This window comes from Tupaia chinensis, unplaced genomic scaffold (assembly GCF_000334495.1).
Source record: "Tupaia chinensis unplaced genomic scaffold, TupChi_1.0 Scaffold000215_1, whole genome shotgun sequence".
Taxonomy (NCBI): Eukaryota; Metazoa; Chordata; class Mammalia; order Scandentia; family Tupaiidae; genus Tupaia; species Tupaia belangeri.
In genome coordinates, this window is record NW_006159690.1 from 5,088,691 (window position 1) to 5,103,352 (window position 14,662).

At 38.8% G+C, this 14,662-nt stretch overlaps 1 protein-coding gene across 1 annotated transcript in view; it reads left to right on the plus strand.

The window, feature by feature from the left end:
* The first annotated feature begins 1,636 nt into the window (after nucleotides 1–1,636).
* The window catches only part of LEPR (leptin receptor), a 90,461-nt gene continuing 77,435 nt past the window's right edge, over nucleotides 1,637–14,662 (plus strand). The window contains exon 1 of the mRNA XM_027771459.1: nucleotides 1,637–1,721. The gene's annotated coding sequence lies outside the window, so the exon portion shown is untranslated. The remainder of the gene's footprint in view (nucleotides 1,722–14,662) is intronic.

Consider the following 14,662-nt stretch of genomic DNA (forward strand, 5'->3'; position numbering starts at 1 on the left):
CGAGAACAGTAAGAGAATAAATCTAAGTGGTTTTAAGCATCAACTTGTGGAAATTCATTACAGCAGCCAGAGGACACGAGTGCGCTAGTTCACACTGACTATTTACTATAGAATTCTTTGTGTGTTGGTTTGTTTCATGATCCTGTAGGAAAACCAGTATCTCCAGCTCCAACTTCTTGTCTCCATCCATTATTAGAAACATTTTTCTGTTTTTTGAGGTTTGATGAAAACCCAGAGGTTAGAGTTTCTGGGTTATTTTTGCCTACCAAAGGCACTCCAGGATGTTCATTTAGGGCACAACGATAGCATTTCTGAATAAGGTGGTTTCAATAAGTGGTCTAGAGATCCAATGGCTTTTCAGAAAGGTGACAGAGGTCCTGAGAAAATATTCCTATAGGAAAAAATATATATATATTTGCAAAGTCCAACCCGTGGGATAGTTTCTTTCAATAATGCAGAGTGGCTGGGCAAGGGAATCAGGAGTTTCTGACCACAGTGGTTTCTTAAGCTATGGAAGGGCACTTTCTCATTGTGCCTCTTTCTCTGGTGCCTCTTCCTATAAGGGTGTCGGTTAAATTAATTTCTAGCAGCTTTCAAAAATGAGCCACTCCCCTAATGTAGAATATGTCTTCTCCCCTTCATTCTCTCACAGTTACATCCTTGGTTTCTTTCACAGCAGCCTGTACAATTGGTAGTTTTATGGATACTTGCTTATCTGTCCGTCTTCCTGTCCCCAACTCTGTTCAAACAACACAATAACTGCACTTAGCATGTTGTCTGGCACTTAGTACATCCTCAATAAAAGTATATTAAATAAAGAAACGAATGAACATTTTGAGTGGACAGCAAGAAAAAATGACTCTATTTTGTGGCTGAAATCATATTGTTCAAGGACAGATTTTTTTTTTTTTAAACTTGCTACGTCAAACGTCAATGAATTTCAGAATTGAAAGGGAAGTGCAAGTGGTTACTTAGTTCAACCTCCACTAGATGCATGAATGCCCTCTTCAGTCCTGCCGACAAACAGGACAGGAAATCCACTATCTTACTCCTGGTCTTTTCCATCTCTCTGTCTTTTCCCAGGCCTTCCAATGATTGCAGTCTTAATTATAACGTTTTCAACACCTGCTGCAGCAGAGGTCTGGAGGTCTGGGGTGGGAGAGACAGGCGAACACCAGTGCCTGGCTCCTGCGGGAGAGCCTGTGGCTCGGTGGTTCGCGCCTTAGCTGACTGCTGGAGGAACTCGCGGCGCCGCGCTCCCTCTCGGTTCGTCAGGGCTCTCGGTTTTCCTGCGGGCAGGGGGGCTGCCTTGCCAAGCTTCCCGCCTCTCTTCCAGCAGGCCCGCCGCCAGGCTCAGCGGCCTTCCCCTCCGCCGCCCCAGGTCACCTGCACGGCCGCCTCAGCCACTTAAGGTCCGGGGTTCTTGCCCCGGAGCCACAGCCGAGGGCGCAGGGCGGGGGGCTCGGGGAGGGGGCGGGTGGCCACTGGCTCTCCTCTCCTTCCCCTCCAGCCCAGCCTGCTCCTCCTCGGCCCCTCCTCCCACCGCGGCTGCCCTCCTCTGCTCTCGTGAGTTTCCTGGCACCTCGGGCGAGGAGTTTGGAGCCGCCCCAGTGCAGAGCCCACGGCCCAGCGCAGGGCCGCCGAGCGCGAGCGACGCAGGTGCCCAGCCCCGGGGCCGCCGCCATCTCTGCCTTCCGTCGGGGTTGGACTCCGGGATCCAGGTGGGACCCGCTTGCCTCTCCTGCAACCCGTCCTGCCACCTTTCCCGCTCAGCGCAACTCAGGAGAGGGCGTGGGGACGCGCGAGGCAACTTGGGGCAGGGAGCCCGGGGCCACCGGAGGGGCCCAGCGCTCAGCGGGCGGTAGGGGTAGGGTGTGGAACCGGGTGGGACTCCGGGAGACACTCGGCTTCCACCCGACGAGGAGGATCCGGCGCGGGGCTGACAGCAGCCGACCGCCGCGGGGCGCGCACCTGCTGGGGGCCACGGAAGGACGTGCCCCTGGCCGATTTCCTTTTAAGGCCTCCAGCCTCCTTCAGAAACGGTAGGGACTGCGACAGAAACCAGTAAGCCCTGGGCCCCCCAGAAGGGATTTGTTGGTTTGAATGACAAGAGAAAGTAAATTGGGTTGTAGGATGGTTTAGACCTCAGCTTTCCGTTTCCCACCCTCTCCTTCCTCTCAAGCGAATTAACAAGAGTAAATCCCAACCAAAGTACATATCTAAAGGGGTTCAGAACGGTGAGAAAGAGACCCACCTGAGGCTCATTTTGGAAACCTCAGGTACAGTGATGTCGTCTAGAAAGCTGATTATTGCGGGTGCTGGTTTTAGGACTTGTGTTTGCAAACAGGAGATGAGAATGGCTCTTGTAAATCAGAGTTCTTTATACTGAGGAGTTCCCTGGAGTTAACATTTATTTCCAGAAGTATTAAAGTGTATTGAAAGAAGTGCTCTTTCAGAGCTCTGGACTTGGAATGAGAAGAGCTGAGTCTGGGTATGATCTCGCATTGATTATCTGTGGTGGCTTAACTTCTGTGAGCCTCAGTTTCCTCATCTTTCAGTGCAGAGGGCTGGATGATGATGATTTCTGAGTCTTTTAATTATGGTAGAAGTATTGTACATTAAAAATACGTAATTGTTCAACTTTTTAACCTGTTACAAACATTGTTAGTTTTATCATTTAATGAAACTAAAACAACAACAGAGAAACTATTTATCTGGGCATTTGGTCTTCATGCACTTATAGCTCATGCTTTTAGGATTTTCCAGACAATAGTTGTAGAGAAACATGAAGGGCTCAGAGATACGTAGTTCATAGATGACTATCCAGGTCACCTTTGGCACTTTCTTAAAGGACCATGTTTACCTTAAAGCCAACATTTGTGACATTGCCACAAAAACAGTCGGCCTACACTTATTCTCTTGCAGTATTGTACATTTGGAGGAAATAAACATTGTTTTGGAGGAAAACAAAAACAAGGCCTTTCCTGTCAATTACTACTTTTGAACAGTGTTTGTTACTTTTTAGCATGAAGTTGTGTACAGAATGTTAAAAAAGTGGTTTCAGACCACTTCAGAGCATCTCTGAAATTAGGCTCAATAACAGAGATGCCAATTTTAGTAATGCATTTAGTTGTCTTGGAATGAATCCCAGAACATCGAAGAGGTTAACTAAACAGATAAACTAGGCATTAGGAATTGACACACACACACAGAAATTGTTCAAGGAGTATATATTGTCAGGTGTCAGTGTACCTTTTCCTTTGTTTTTATTTAAAAAGACGTGGCTGGTTAAGCACAGGATACTAGAATATGTTTTGTTGCTACTTATCATGTTTTACTGATAGCATTTTCAGAATTATCTGAAACTTAGTCATCAGTAGTTAAGATAGGCTTAGACATGTTTCTGGATCTTTTTGATGGCTTGGGCTACAGTAAAAATCATCTGTTCCCACCCACATGTACTTGGTAGGCAATTGGTCAGACTGGAGTGGATTTGAAGTATTCTTTCTTGAATACATTTTAACTTATTCTCAATGACTTTTTGCTTTTGGGCTGCAAATGTCACTGGCCATTTAGGCATTTGTCTTCCCTTACCTTCTCTGGTGAAGTAGATGTCATTGCTTTTCAAACAGATGCCCAGAGAGTTCAGTAAATAGCGTGTTGAATGAGCAGGGAGCAGTAGAACTCAAATATTCTTGGCTGCTAGTTTCCTGGAAAACAACAGGAACAGCAATGGATCTCACTGCTCACTGTCCACAACCAGCTCATTCATGGCTTGGGAGCGTCTTACTGGTTTCCAGAAGGTCTATTCCTCTTTTGTAATGTGAGGACTTTCTCTCCCAAGAAATCATATCTTCACACTTAGATCACTCTTGTAAGACCAAATGGTTTGTGTTTGTGCGTGCAGTATCTTTGGGAGGTCTTGGAAAGAAAATCTTAAAGTACACAGAAAAAAAAAAATGAATTCTCTTGGCAGATACTGTGTTGCATTTTTTTAAACCAAGAGCCAAATGCACATACTAAAAAATATGCCCCGTGGAGTTCCAAATGAAGAAAAAGGCTTATAGTGTGCTCTAATTATTAAGATTTTATGTGATTTACAAATTCCGATTTTAATTAAATTAGAAAGGCTCATACATTCACCTGTTGGCCAGACTTAGTACATATAACCTTTTCAGTTTCTAGTCAAATTTGATCTTCTTATAATTTGGAATATTCCTTCTCAAATATTTTTTATTACTTAACAGTGATAATTATCTGTTGTCTTTTTACATACATAATCTTATTAATCTTTAAAAAAATGTTTACACTTTGAACTATAACCTACATAGGGAGACATACCTAAAACAAATTTGTTGATTAAAAAAAGTAACAAATCATTATAACAGATCATTAAAAGGCAAACATCCCACTACTGCCTACTTGAGAAAGAGAAAATTACCCACAACTAGAAGCTTCTTTGATTGTTACTTCCCTATTACAAACCTAGTTTTACTTTTTTAAAAAGTAAACATTGTAGACATTCTTTTGTAGGTTATTTGCTTAACAGTGTGTGTCTGAGATTAAGCCATTATCTTCCCTTTTCTTTTAAGAGGCCGATGCCTTATCCATTAGGCTACTGGGGCTTCTCTATCTTCTCTTTCCGTTAAAGCAAAACTTTTGCAAGAGTTCTCTGTATTCCTGTCTCCAATTACTCTCCTCACACGTTTTTCCTATGTCCACTGCCAGCACCTTCTGTTTTCAATATGGTGCCCAAACTGCTTCCGTCAATATTACTAGTGATACCACCTTTGCTAATCCAATAGTCATTTGTCAGTGTTCATCATACTACATTTACTGGCAATATTGTCCCAGTTATCATTCTCTTCTTTTTGGAACAGTTCCAGGACATCATGTTCTAATGATTTTTCCTCCTTCTCCACTGGCTGTTTTTGTCTATATTCTTTGATGGCCTCTCTTCATTACTCAGAGGTTTTAATCTTGGAGTGCCTTAACGTTCAGCTCCTATCTCTTGATATTTTTTTGGTGATTTCATGCAATCTCTATGTATACTGATGACTAAGAAGATGATAGCTCAAGTCTTGACTTCTCCCCCTCCAAGCCTCTACATCCAGCTGCTTATTCAGCATTTCCAGTTCAATATACTCCAGATGTAATCTTCGTCTTGCCCAAACCCTTGCTTTATTCAAGCTTCTGTTTCAATCTTTCATATTTTTTTTCATCTTTCCATTTTTTCATTTCCAAGCCTTAAAGTCATATTTTATTCTTACTATTCTCTCACATCTCACATATAATATGTTGGGAAATCTCCTTTGCTACAAAATAAATCCAGAATGTAGTTTTTTCTCGTCACCTCCATGGCTGCCACTTTGGTATGAGCTGCCATCATCTCCCGCATGGATTATTGTAAAGACAGCCTTGCTTTTCTTACTGTTTCTATCCTTTGCTTTCTTCAGCTCATTCTGAAAACAGTGACCAGAATCTCTTTTTACAGTGTAGGTCAGATCATTTCACTTTTCTATTCCAAACTCTCCAGTGGCTTTCTCGTTTCAACAGAGTAAAACTCAAAGTTCTTTGGATGACTTGCAAGGCCTTACTGACATTTCTACCTTTTCCTTTGCCTATTTGATCTCGTTTTTAACTGTTTTTCCTCTCAGTCCCTCAGTTCCAGTCACACTGGGCTCCTTGCTGTTCTTGGACAGATCGGAAACCCTATTTTCACTTTAGTTTTCTCTGCCTAGAATGCTTTTCCCTTAGATATCCACAGGGCCTGCTCTGTCACTGTCACTTAGTCTTCGTTCAAATGTCCCCTTTTCAAGGAATCCTACCTTGATTATTGTATTTAAAATTGAGTATCTTTAATAAATTCTTTCCCTTGCTTTCCCCATAGCATTTATTCACCATTTAAAATCTTGTAGAACTTCTCAATTACCATTTTTTCCTTTGTCCCATTTCTACTATAACGTAAGCTCCATCAGGGCAGAATTATTTTTTTCTTTTCGTTTCTATCTTGCTCAATGTTGTATCCCTAGTGTGAGAAATAGGGCCTAGTATGCAAGAGATGCTCAGAATACTTTGCTGATTAAGTGCTGTTATTTGCTTATTTTCATTGCTAGATATATTCCAGTGTATGAATATAACACATCAATTTTTAAATTGATTCCAATTATGGATATTTTCTTCCTTCCCTCCTCTTTTTCCGTCCTTCCCTCTTTCCTTCCTTCTTTTCTTCCTTACTTCCCCTTGCAACTATAAATAAAGAAGCTATGACCCACCTTCTTCAAGCATCCTGCTGTACAGGTGCAGGAATGTATTTAGAGTCTCAAAGTAGTAGGCATTTTGGACCAGCAGGTGGCAAGGGAGTTAAGGCAGCTGGATCCCACATGTCCAACTGTGTGATTCAAGTTCTGGACCCAGCAGCTTGAAAAACATGCTAAGTGCACACAAAATCCTAATGGGAAGGAGACATGGAGGAGAAGGAATTCAAGCATTACCATCCTCCAATGGCAGGTGCTTTCTCACAGTCTCTGTCTCTCTTCCCCAGGCCTGTCCGCTCACTCTCTAACAATTGAAACAAAACGAAACAAAAGACTAGCAGGGAAATTACTGGGTCATAGATCTTGTAGACTTCAGCCTTGTTAGGCAATGACACACTTTTTTTGCATGTGGCTTTGCCTTATTTGTATTCCTGCTTTTATTGCTGTCCATCTTTACCAAAATGTAGTATTGTCAGAACAGTTAATGTTTGCTCAATTTACAAAAAACAACCCTCCCCCCCAAAAAAAGACAAAACTAGTAATGGTATGTATTATAACCTTTAAATATTTATTTTTAATTTATTTATTTATTTATTTATTTATTTATTTATTTATTTATTTATTTATTTTAAGAGGTTTTTGCTGTAGGGTCCATGCGCACACCAGAAAGAAAGACAAAAAGTGAGAAATCACCCTCTAATGGGGGATGGCCACGCCATAATCCATCTTCTCCATTCTCCTCTCAGGATCTTGGGCATACACACACAACGTGCCCAACATGAGTTTAATCCACTGGGTCTGGGACTTGAACTGCAGTCGACTACATGGGAGTCTAGTGACATAGCCATTACGCTAACTGCTGGTCCTTTAACATTTATTTTTAAATTATTAGTGAAATTGAGCCCAGTATTTGTGAGGCAAGGTTAGGTTATGCTGCGATAATAAATAACCCCCAAATCTCACTGACTTAATGCCATTGCTCACTCATGCAGTCTCATACGGATCAAGACAACACTGAAGGGTAACTGTCTTCTAAGTTATCACTTGGAGGTCTAAGTTTAAGAAAATTCCGCCATTCTGTAGTCGTACCATCTGAAACATGGGACTTTCCCATTTGGTCTAATACGAGAGCATATGAACCGCTTTAATTGCTTCCATCAGGAAGTGGCATGAATTACTTGTGCTCACATTTTAGAAGTGAAAGAAATAACATGGTAATGACTAACTTCAAGAAGGTGGGGAAGGTCAACCTCCTCCATGCTAAAAAGAGAACTGGAAACACTTGCAAACAAGATTCTATTAGTTATCTATTGTACTGTAACCAATTACCCCCAAATTTAGTGGCTTAAAATAAACAAACAATGATTATTTCAAAATTAAGAGTTGATATATATGCAGGTCTGTTTGGGGGCCTCTGTATTGTTCTATTTCTATATATTTGTCAATGTCACATTGTCTTGATTTCTACAGATTCAAAATGTCTTGTTATCTGATAGAGCAAATCCTCCCATTTGGCATTTTTTCAGGAGTACTATAGCATTATTTGCTCTTTGTTTTTTTCATATATGTGTATATATAACATCTAGATGTTATATATATTTTATATATATGTCTTCGAATTGATTTGTCAAATTCTAGAATTTTGTTAGGAATTTAATAGAGATTGTATTGATATGTTTTGAGTCTATAAACAATGGAAAAGAAATGAATATCTTTTCATAATTAATAATTTTTTGTGGGATACAGTTGAGTTTTTCACTGCATGCATATACTTTGTAATTATCACATCACAGATATAGGCATATTTATTTTCTTCAACATTAAACATTATGTTATGTTGGGCACATTTGATACTAGTTCTTCTAGTTTTTTCCTTTATAATGGAAGTATATATTGAACTGTGAATGACTTTTTTTTTTTTACTTTGCTATGATACACCATTCCATAACCCATTCTTTTTGTAATATCTATTTTTCTAACCAACTGAGTTTTACTTTTAGCATAATAAGCCACCTTTCATCTTTCAGCTTGAAAAACACTGAATAAAGTTATTTAGAAAATGAATTATAGCCCAATTAAGATTTGCTTTGGGGAAGGGAACATCATAATTCTACTCAATTAAGAAAAACATTTTTATAGACCAGAGTTTATTTAACACCTATTATGCCATGAATTCCTAGGGAAGAGGTTCCATAAGCTCAGGCTCCTTTCCATTGGATCTCACAAAATATGCTTCTCTGGGTGGAGCAGGCTGGCGCTTCAGTTGAACCCAGATACCTTCTTTCTCTTTGGCTTCCTTCTTTTTCTGGTCATTTTCCGTCACACATTTTAGGAAGCTGTCTCTGCTCTTAGAAAGCTCGATATGCTCAATAGCCACATTAATTCTCTCGGCAAGAGTCTTGCCTTAATTAACTTGTTTGTTTACAACAATGCCAACAGCATGCTGGGTAACATAGTAGATGTTTTCATTTTTGCCATGGTAACCTTTGTGGGGCATTCCTTTTTGAATAGTACCCATTCCCTTGATATCTACAATATCACCTTTCTTGTAGATTAGCATGTATATTGCGAAAGGAAGCACTCCCTGTTTTCTAAAAGGCTTATTGTTTGCCTCTCTTCTTTCCTTTGGGTTTGTCATTTTGGTGAGTTACTGGAAGATGAAAGTTCAGGCCAAAAGGAAGGCTCCCTTGTAATATCTTTTAAAGTTCAATACTAGAATCTCTGTCTCTCTATACTTAGATGTTCTCTAACATGTGAAATGTAAACTCTGGCTTTTTTTTTTTTTTTTCTTGGAAGTCCTTGACCATCTTGTTGTTAGATTTATTCACAATAGAAAATTTCATTGTATGGATATACCACAGTTTGTTTTTTCATTTAGCAGTGGATGAACATTTGTGTGATTTCCACTTTTTGGTAATTATGAATAAAGTTGCTACTAACACTTGTGTACAATTTTTTGTATGGGTGTCTATTTTTATTGTCAGCTTAGAAGTGGAGTTGCTAAATCATATTACCATATAACTATATTAAATATTATGTTTAAAGTTGGAAAAACTCTCAAAATGACCTCTACAGCAGCAGTATTATTTTATCTTCCCACCAGAAATGTGTAACGGTTCTAATTTCCTGGATCCTTGTCAATACTGCTATTGTCTGTCTTTTTTATTATAACCATTCCAGTGTGAGTACTCCTTTAAGAGTTTCGATTTATAATTCCTGGGGACTAACCATGTTTAAAGATGGCTGCTGTTTAAAGTTTTAAAAGAAAAATATTCCGATAAAGCATGTGTATGGGGGGGCATCCCTCTTCTCTCAAAAGTCTGTCCATGCCACGATCCCCTATCTCCAGTCTTTCAACTCATGATCTTGAACATGTGTCTGGTGCATGTCAGGGCAACCAGGCAAGGCATGCCAACCATAGTTGCCATGTGGCTTCCAGTTCTGCAGTCTATGCGATAGAGGCTGGGCCTTTGAAGATTTAAAAAAAAAAATGGAAACAAAAAGAAATCAGAAAAAGCCAAATCAGGACTTTAAGGTGGATGTGTAATGACTTCACACAGAAAGTCTTTTATTCTTTTTAAAGAATTACTTAATTTGGGGCTGGCAGGTGGAGTGGTGGTAAAGGCACTGGACTCCCACATGGCTGACCATGGTTCAAGTCCTGGACCTGGCAGTTTGCTTTCTCACTTTCCCTTTCGCTCTCTCTCTCTCTGATTGCCTCTGGTCAAGTGTGAAACAATGATAAATAAACTAAAACAAATAATTAAAAAAAAGAATTACTTATTTTAATTTTATTTATTCATTTATTTATTTTTAATTTGACCAGAGAGAGACAAAGAAAGAGAAAGTGAGAAAGCAAGCTACCACGTCTGGGACTCAAACTGTGGTCAGCCATGTGTAAGTGTCCAGTACCTTAACCACCATGCCACCTGCTGGCCCTGACATAGAAACTCTTGCAAAATTGTCTCTGATGAGGAGAATGAGCAGGATCATTGTCATGGTAGAGATGGACCCTCCGGTGTAACTTTTGTAGACAATTTTCTGCTAAAGTTTTAGCTAACTTTTTAAGAACACTCTCATAATAAGTAGATGTATCCTGTTTAAGCCCTCCAGAAAGTCAACAAGCAAAATACTTTGAACATCCCAAAGAAACATACCTTTGCTCTTGACCAGTCTGCTTTTGCTCTGAACCACTTCCACCTCTTGGTAGCCATTGTTCTGATTATGCTGCATTTTCAGGATCATACTGGTAAGACTATGTTTCATGTCCTGGGACAATTCTTTAAAGAAATGCTTAAGGATCTCGATTGCATTTGTTTAAAATATTCATTCAAAGTCCTGCTCTTGTCTGCAGTTGATTTGGGTGCAACTTTTTAGTAAACGCATGGAGCAAAAAGTTTGCTTAAGTTTAATGTTTTCAGTCAGAATTATGTAAGCTGAAGAAATGGAGATGTCTGTAGTGATGGCTCTTGTTTCTGTTGTTAATCATTACCCCCCTCCCCCCGCCTTCAATTAGGGCCAGGCAAGGTTAATTTTTTCCTTGCACATTGATGTGGATAGTCTAATGCTGCAGGTGTCATCTTTGATATTATCTCTTCCCCTTTTAGAACATGTTATCCATTTTTAAACTGCTGATTTCTTAAAGGCATCGTCCCTATGAGTGTTTTGCAAATCATCAGTGATTTCACCATTCATCCACCCAAGCTTCACCATAAATTTGAAGTTTGTTCTTGTTCCAATTTTAGCGAAATTCATGGTGCTCTGATAGGAGCTCTTTTCAAACTGATGTTTTATTCTTCTGAGTGCTTCAAATTAGATCCTGTTCAGATATGTTATAATAAATTGGTATGAGTTTATTTTGGTGCAAAAAAATGTGAAATCCAGACATAGTTTTTTCGTAATATGCTTTTTCAATAAACTTTTGAAGACCCCTTGTACAGTTAGTTTTTTAAATGTTCTATTGGTCCTTGAAAATAATGTGTAGCATGCAGTTCTCTGTGTTATTAATTTATTAATCTTATTGTTTCAATCTCATATTTTGTTATAGAATTTATATCTACTTATTTATTCTTTAGGGGAGTGTGTTAAAGTCTTATACTACATTTTTTTTTTTTTTTGAGAGATTTTCACTGTAGGGTGCGTGCGCTCGCCAGACAGACAGACAGAGACATAGAAACAGAAAGCGAGAAATCACCCCCCAGGGGGGATGGTCACGCCGCAATCCCTTCTCCTCCATTCTCCTCTCGGGATCTTGGGCACGCACGCACACGCGCCCGGCGTGAGTTTTAAGCCACCGGGTCCGGGACGTGAACCGCGGTCGACTACGTGGGAGTCCAGCGACATAGCCATTACGCTAACTGCTGGTTCCCTTATACTACATTTTTATGTTACTATCTTTTTCTTTGTAATACTCTGAATTTTCATTTTATGTATTTTGAAACTAAATTATAATAAGCAACTTATTTTCAAGCCGTATTGCAATCACACACCCGGCGTGAGTTTAAGCCACCATGTTCGGGACTCGAACTGCAGTTGACTACGTGGGAGCCCAGCGACATAGCCATTACGCTAACTACTGGTCCCCTATACATATCTTAAATGATATATTCCTTGCTAGCTGAAACTTTAATCAATTTGGAATAACCTTCTTGATGGCTAATATTCCTTTTTGCACTAAAACCTATTTTGTATGATAGCAACATCATTCTACCAGCTTTTTTGTTGCTTGGTATGTGTGCAGTAAATCTTTTTGCCATCTTTTTGCTTTCATATTTCTATGAGCTTATTTTAGATGTTCTCTGTGTAGTATATCTTATATCTATCTAGCCTTTGTTAAGCTTTCTATATCCTTACATTTCAGTTGTGGCTCTTGTATACAGCATTTTTTTTTTCTTAAGGTTTGTCATAGGATGTGTGCATTTGCTGGAGAAAGACAGAGAAAGGGAAAGTGAGAAATCACCCCTCAGGGGACATGGTCATGCCACAATCCCTTCTCCTCCATTTTTTCATGAGATTTTGGGCATGCATGCACACATATCCAGAGTGATCTTCAAGTAGCCAGGTCTGGGATTTGAACAGTGGTCGACCATGAGAGAGTCTAACACCTTAAGCACCATGTCACCTTCTGGCTCCACAGCATTTCTTTTTAAAGCTTTTTATTTTTTTTTATTGTATTTATTTGGCTATTTATTTGTTGTGATTTTTTTAAGACACCAGGTCTGGGATTTGAACTGCACTCTGCCATATGGAAATCCAGCACCTTAACTATCATGTCACCTGCTCACCCCTATTTAACACTATTTATTTGTTTATTTTTTGAGTTTTTTGCTATAGGGTACATGCGCTTCCAGAGAGACAGAGAGTCAGAAGGTGAGAAATCACCCCCCCCCCCAAGGGGGAGGGCCACAGTGGGGTGCTCTCTCCTCCATTCTTTTCTTGGGATCTTGGCCACACATGCATATGTGCCCAATGTGAGTTTTAAGTCGCCACGTCTGGGACTCGAATCCCGGTCAACTACGTGGGAGTCGAGCAACATAACCATTACGTCATCTGCTGGCCCCAAAATGATTTTATATTCAGTGTCTTTTCACTGATGAATTTAGTCAATTTACTACAATTACTTATATATTTAGACTTGTATTTAGTGTTCCTGTGCTTAGTGCTCCATACTTAGTTTTTATTTTTTTAATTTTTAAATATTTTTAATTCACATAGTATTTATGGGGCACAGTGTGATTTTCTTTTTTCAGTACATGCATATAATATCTAATGATTAAATAAGGGCAATGAATATATCCATCAGCTCAAATATTTAACATTACTTAGTATTATGAGCATTCAAAATACTTTTTTCCACATTAACTTGTTATTAACATGAATTACTAAATTGTGGCTTAGTATGTTATATTTTGCATTGATTATTTTTTATCATTCAAATTTTTTCTCTACTTTGGAAATGATAGAATCTACTTCTACCATTCAGTGATTACCGTAGAAGTTGCCGTATTTCTCCTTATCAAAGTTGAAAATGAGTAAACTGTGAAAAATAACCAATCCAGGAAAATATGATGAACTTAAGTTATTTTAACATCCTATAATACCTTCTCGATATATAATATCAATTTCTTAAACTTCATTTATGTATTCAGTGAATACTGAGCTTACTCTGGGTTAAACATTAGTCTAGACGCTGAACAACACAAACAAACAGAGCATCCCCATGCTTATAAAATATAATGGGGGATAATAAATACACTAAATGAGTAAATTACACCATATTTTAGAAGATTATGTGTTATGGACAAAAGAAAAAAATGAAGCAGAGTAAAAGGGATCGGGAGTGCTGAGAGAGAGAAGACGAGAGCATGCAAGCATAAACCGAAGTGTCAGTGAGCGTGCCCTACCTTTGGGCTAATAGTTTCTATAGGTTTTGTGGGGACATATCAATTTTTTAAATTTATCTTTTTGTACTAGATAGTAGCTAAGGGTTTGGGCCAACCAGAGATTCTCATAAGCTTCTATTATGGTATTATAATAATTCTTAAAAATGTGAACTCATGTTTTAGAACAGCTGTTACCAAATATCTGTTTTGTGAAGACGTAAGACAACTTAGTTTTTCTTAGAATTATATTTTCTCATTTTACTTTAACTAGCAGCTGTTATTTGGGAGTCTAAATCTTTGAAAATTAAGAAACTGTAAACATGAGATAATTGAACAATTAGATTTCTGTATGCATGAACACAATTTCTGGTCAGTGTTTAGGAGATGAAAGAGGAAATAAATTTTACGCATATAAATTGTGAACTGCTCAATGACATTTCGGTGGATGAGCTACGTGTACAATGGTAGTACTTAAAGAAACATGTGAGCTGTACAGGATAGCCTAGGTGCACAGTAGGCTGTCTTATCTAGATTTGTGTTCATTCTATGATGTTTGGAAAATGAAACCGCCTAATGATACATTTCCCAGAAGATATCCATGTCTTAAAGTGATGTGTGACTATACATAGATAAATACACATATGTATATATAAACAGAAAACATGCTGGCATACACATAAGCATTCGTTGATTGTAGTTGCTGTTATAGTAGTTAAGATATTATCTCTTAGAACTATGACATGCTTCTCTTAGTAGGCTAACTCAGGAAGGAGTTGGCTATTTCTCTAGTGACCTGTTTTGAAGCAAGTCCCAGGTCTGATATGGATGAAGGAAAGATTTTTGCAGAGCATAAACCAGAAATACACATATAAAAAAGTCAAGTCTATAAAAAGCATTCATTTAGGCAAATAGCTTCTTTTTTTTTGACTAATATGATTGTATATCATTCTTATGCAGGTATTCCTGTTGTCTTTTGCCAGTACCCTTTGGTTGATCATTGCTTCTTATTTATTTATTTATTTT